Raw genomic sequence first — 6,000 nt, 5'->3', positions numbered from 1 at the left:
CTCCCCCTACGCGAGCTGCGTAACTCGGGCCCTCTCGGCGTCCCTGAGCCTCGGGGTGGGATTGAGCACCGGGCCCGCCTGAGGAGACGGGAGAGCAGGGCGGCGACGGCATCTTAGCACGGTGCCGCCCCCCTTCCTCCCTGACGGTTTGCGGGCGGAGACGCAAGGTAGGACAAGGGACGGGTTGTTTCTGCCTGGACATGTGTTGAGGGGTCCCCCCCCAGACCGGGGCCCAGGGGGAGCCCCCCGCACTGGGGTCCCAGCCTGGGGGCTCCCCTCCCGGGGGAAGCGGATCAGGGCGGGGAGTTGCCCTCTCCCGCCCCACCCCCACCCGCGGGGCTCAGGGTCGGACAGGGTTTCGCTGCCCCCCCGGCCCCGACTCACCCCCTTGGAGGAGTGGGGATGCTGGAGCCCGCCCCCCGCGTCTGAGCCCTTTGGGGAGCCGTGCACTCTGCTGCCCCCCCCCCCCGATAGTCACCCCAGGGGGCGACAGGGGAGCTGCCGCCGTCGGGAGCAGAGCTGCAGGAGCCTGGACGGGGAGTGTAAAACGTTTTTGGAAAGGGCCGGGGGCAGGGGCAGCGAAACCCTGTCCGAACCTGAGCCCCGCGGGTGGGGGTGGGGCGGGAGAGGGCAACTCTCACCCCCAGTCTTGCACCCGTTCAGGGGGTGAGAATAGGTCACACGCACACACCCATTTTTTCATGTTCTGTGTGTATATATAAATCTCCTCACTGTATTTTCCACTGCATGCATCCGATGAAGTGAGGTGTAGCTCACCAAAGCTTATGCTCAAATAAATTGGTTAGTCTCTAAGGTGCCACAAGTCCTCCTTTTCTTCCTACGCCCTGGGTGGATCTGGTTTCTGGATCTAATCCTGTGTTTAAGCAGTCTTGTCCATCTGGGTGTTTCGGATTCTAGCCATAATAATTGTATTTGCACGGATGCATTCCTCCCGGGCTGATGTCTGTACCCACTCAGAGATCCACCATCTGCTTTACTATATCCCACGGTACGGCTCGACGTTTAACCATCTTCATGGTTTACTAAGAAGTGCTTTCTCCCCTAGAGTCTACTGAAACACTGCTGCTGCCCGTCACTCTGTCTGGCTCCCTTTGCTACCTTCCCGTTGACACCTTAGAGCAGAACTGTGCAGAGCTTGGTCTTTGCTCCCATCTGATCCTACTCTCCGTTCCTTCTGCCCGTGCCTCATACTTAAGCTCTCCCTTTCTATTCATCTGTTAGTGCTTCCCTCCCTGGCCTCCTGTGGCAGGCATCTACTCCTTTTTACCTCCCTCAGCAAAGTAGGTTTCCTTCATGTCAATTTCCTCCCAAGGGAAGTGCTGTGTGTTTTGTTTTGTTTTTGAATATTTTTCTTTATTTTCTAACATCTTATGGAAAACAATAGTTCCACTTATTTTACTCAAATAAAAAGCTCTCACAGAACCACACAGGAAACACTATCACATATTCATGGATTAATTTATATCCAATTTAGGATCGCATATGGGTCCCCTATCCTCTCTGGTTGATCCCTGAAAGTGAAATTCACTCCTGCGCAGAGGAGCAGCACAAAGCTGAAGATAGATAAATTCAGACTTGGAATAAGGCATACATCTTTAACAGAGAGGGTAATTAATTATTGGAACAATTTACCATGGGATGCGTTACCTAGGGAGGTGGTGGAATCTCCTTCCTTAGAAGTTTTTAAGGTCAGGCTTGACAAAGCCCTGGCTGGGATGATTTAATTGGGGATCGGTCCTGCTTTGAGCAGGGGGTTGGACTAGATGACCTCCTGAGGTCCCTTCCATCCCTGATGTTCTATGATTCTGTATAGTAGATTTTCCATCATTGAAATTTTTAAATCAAGATTAGCCATCTTTCTAAAAACTTGATCTAGCTTGAATAGTCAGTTATAGGCTTGAAACAGAGTTCAGTGGGTGAAGTACTCTGGTCTGAGCTATGCATGAGGTCAGACTAGATGATCATAATGGTCCTTTCTGACCTTAAAATCTATGTAAGGTCTATGCACCATGTAAATTCCACTTGATGCCTATTCTGAGGGTTTAAATTAGATGTAAGTGTTCATTGGCCTTTTGCTGGCCCTTTGTGCACTCCAAATGCAAAAAAAGGCCTGATCTAGAGATCAGTGAGCTTTGGATTAGGTCCCAATAAAATAATGCCAATACTGTCAACCCCAAGTGGTAAGATTTTGTGAGTCAGGCTGCAAAAATCATGAGTTTGTCTTTAAAATTATGAGTTTTTTAATAAAATATACTTTGGATTGTTTTTATTTGCCTCTTGGTTTTTCGAACCTTTAGGGCTTCTTAGGTGTGGGCAGAGTGAAGGGGGAGTACAATGAGATGTCAACGGAGACAACAGGAGCTGAGTTGTACAGAGCCTTGAAGGTGACTTGTTGGGGAAGGCAGTGGAGGGGCGTAATCACTGTCAGGTCTTTAGGTTGCTTTGTGTTTTTAAGCTTTTCTCCGCAACCATGAGTGCTAGCAAAAACTTTTTTTTTTTTTTAAAGAAAGCTGAGATTTTCCAGGTACTGTCCTGATTCCAGTACTGTGTGGTTTACATTAAGTATACAGCTCTGCAGTGGAATTCTACATTATATTTGTATGTTTTATATCAATGTATAATCCATTCTGAAAAGTAAATATGTTTGTTGTGTGATTGTGCGTAGGTGGACCTAGATTCTGCAGGCACATAAACGATGTGTGACTTTACTTATACGAGTAATCCAGTGGAAGTTAATGAGAGAACTCGTGCATAAAGCTGATTATGTTCATAAATGTTTTCAAGATTATGGCCTTAACTGGCTTTTAGAGAGGAAGGATGGTCTAGTGGTTAAGGCACTGACTTGCGAGATCCAGGTTCAATTCCCTGTTCTGCCACAGGCTTCCTGTGAGACCTTGGGCAAATCACTTAGCCTCTCTCTACCTCAGTTTACAGATGAAGATCATGACACTTCCCTACCATGTAGGGGTGTTGTGAGGATAACAAATACATTAAAAAGGTTGTGAGGAACTTTGAGATCTACTGATGAAATATAAGAGTTAGGTGGTGGTATAGCAAATGTCAATCTTCCTCTGGATAAGGTGTTTTTAATGTTGCATTGCATTTTTCTGTCAGCATCTGAAATAACTCTTGTGATTGCTATTTTAAAAGCTGTATAAATTAGAGTTTCCAAAATACCCATTTGAAGTTCCTTTAATTAATTTGCCCAAACGGCATTTACAGGAATAATAAGGCATTTGTGTGAATTATAAAAACATCCACAGTTACATTAGATAGGATTAAAAAATATAAGGGATACAACCTGCATGCTTGAAAGGATAAAGCCAATCACTAACTGCCTGAGGTTACAAAGACATTTCCCTTAATGGCAGTTTATTCTATAATTGCCCATTTCTGAGGTTTTTTCACTTTCCTCTGAAGCATCCAGGACTGCTGGAAAGAGGATAGAGGACTAAAAGGTCTGTTGGTCTTATACAGTGTGTCAGTCTTTGCATTTCCACATATCCGGATAATAGCCGAGCGATAGAAATCGACAGTAGTGCTTTTGTTTTATCATTGGAAAAGGCATAATTATTCTCTGATCAAAGACATCCATTAACCTTATAGTGCCTTTCTTCCTAAAGACTAGATCAGGGAAACCTAAATAAAATCTCCCTCATTCTATTGACATCAGCAGAGCTCTCTTATGGCCACGTTTCAGGACAGCATCCCAATTTAAGAAAGTGCTCAATACCATTGAAGTTTACACCATCTTAAAGTTACAAATGTACTTAAATAGTTTCCTAAATAGAAAGAGGCTTTCACGCATGCTAAAGTGCTTTTCTGGATTGGGGCCCATGTGATTACAGATAACTTACATGAATAAGGTTTTGCAGAATCAAGCCCAATGCTAGGCAATCTGGAAGTATTATTTAATGGTCATGAAGAAGAATATATTATCGGGTTGTAATTTTGTATGTTAAATAATCTGCTCTCCTGCTTTGCATTGAATCCATCATATGGTCACATTTCGCTCTGTGTGTCTAATATTGTTTAGTGTATGTCTATTATATCCTAATCTTGCAATTGGATCCATATGGGCAGATCTTTCCTGCCACATAGACCACACTGATTTCAGTGAGTCTCCACGTGGTCAGAAAGTCTGCCCAGGCCAACCCAGTTGCAAGCCTTGAGCTTTATATGCAAACTGGTTGGAATTTCCTCCGTGATCTATACAGCTCTGAACGTGCTGTCAGCTTTTAACAAATAACTCTGTGAGAGATAATACAGAGCCCCTCAATGCTACTCAGGTATTGTTGTGTGATGCAAGACAGTCCATCCCTCCAGCACCTGAAGTCCTGCATCTTACCTTCTAATCATTCCTGTTCTTTTTGTCCTTGGGGAATGAGACTCAGAAACTAAAAGTTAATTTGTGTCTTCCTTTGCACCAATGCAACCCCACTGTGTCAATGAGATGACTCAGGTGCATTTGAGGGTTCCAAGGATTTAACCCATTCTGCTGGTTGGCAGTTCCAAGTATCTATATTTTAGCATAGGCGCAAATGTGAAGCTAGTATGCCTATGTTTGCTTTTCCACCGGTAGGGAACACTCAGGTATTTTACAGCTGTGGATCTTTAATGTAGGATTATTATTTTACTTTTTAAATAAGATTGCTGAAGTCATTATATAAAATACAGCACCGTTCAAGACAACAAAGGGCACTTTATGTGAAAAGCTGGTGATAAAAATTTCTTTCAAGTGACAGCTCAGATTATGGAAATGCTTTGGACTGCTGGATTACCTTGCTTGAAACAGGGACACCTACTTCAGTGAAACAAGCTGAATATAATCCTCAGGATCTGAGCCTGGCTATGGGACCAATTTACTCTTGTTGGAGTCAGTGGCATAATACCCAGGCCAAAATTTTCAAACTTAGCACCAAATTAAGTGGCCTGATTTTCAGAGGTGTTGCGCTCCTGCAGTTCCCATTGATAGAGCCCTGCGTGGATACAAAATTTGTATCCACATCCGATCTGTGATCTGCAAACATGGTCTACGGATATCTACAGATTTGCAGGGCTCTACCCGTTGATTTCAATAGCAGCAGGATGTGACTGTTTATCAGGTAGGACAATATGTTGAATTTGACTAAACCAGATGTTGTTATTCCTGACACTGCACTTCAGAAAATCCAGCTGTTTCTAGATACCTGTACATACTTAGATACCTAACTGTAGGGACCCAAGTTCGAAAGTTATTGCCCATAATATCACCTCAAAGCTCTGATTTGTGGATGGGAGAACACAAAGAATAGGGCTTCTTAGAACCTTAATAACTTTTCCGGAAACTCCCAACTTTTTTTTTAAGGATCTGTTTGTTGAGTTTTATGGAATAAGGTTACAGACAAAGAAGCTATTGTTGTGTCATTTCTACAGTTGGTTGTATTGGTTACACTAGCAGGAAATAAAGATTAGATTGTGCAGGTGACTGTACTACACACTAGAGTCAAGAATGAGGTAGGTCATAAAAAGATTGAAAACAATGTGCAGAAACTTCCTGGACTAACAGGGGCTCCCCATGTGAAGGAGGGGAGAATGACTTCTAGTAATTGAGGGAGTACACGGAACTTTGTTCAGAATGGGAGCATTCATGTCCCTGGAATGTATATTCAGTCAAAAAATTAGCAGACACAGTATATCTGGAATTAAATGTAAAGGTGAAAACACCTACTGGGCAATCCCAGTTTCTGAAGATGGCATTTCTTCCAGGATGCTGTCTCTAGGCCAGGGGCGGGCCTGAGGCCCACATCGGGATTCCGAAATTATATGGAGGGCCGGTTAGGGGAGGCTGTGCCTCCACAAACAACCAGGCGTGGCTCGGCCCCCGCCCCCTAGCCGACCCCCACTGCTTCTCTACCCCTGACGGCAGTGAGCTGAGGCTGTGGGGGAGAGGGGACAGCAAGGGAGGGGCTGGGAGCTAGCCTCCCGGGCCAGGAGCTC

General features: G+C 44.7%; 1 protein-coding gene across 2 annotated transcripts in view; it reads left to right on the top strand.

Annotated features, from left to right (window-relative positions):
- Positions 1-6,000, top strand: part of TMCO4 (transmembrane and coiled-coil domains 4) — an 81,169-nt gene continuing 75,169 nt past the window's right edge. The window contains exons 1-2 of one of the 2 annotated variants that reach the window (XM_084651428.1): positions 1-167; positions 1,496-1,628. The gene's annotated coding sequence lies outside the window, so the exon portion shown is untranslated. The remainder of the gene's footprint in view (positions 168-1,495; positions 1,629-6,000) is intronic. The other variant, XM_084651427.1, reaches the window with a different exon arrangement.

The sequence above is a fragment of the Lepidochelys olivacea genome (assembly GCF_965140295.1).
Source record: "Lepidochelys olivacea isolate rLepOli2 genome assembly, chromosome: 18".
NCBI lineage: Eukaryota > Metazoa > Chordata > Testudines > Cheloniidae > Lepidochelys > Lepidochelys olivacea.
This window is presented reverse-complemented; position numbering and strand designations above follow the sequence as displayed.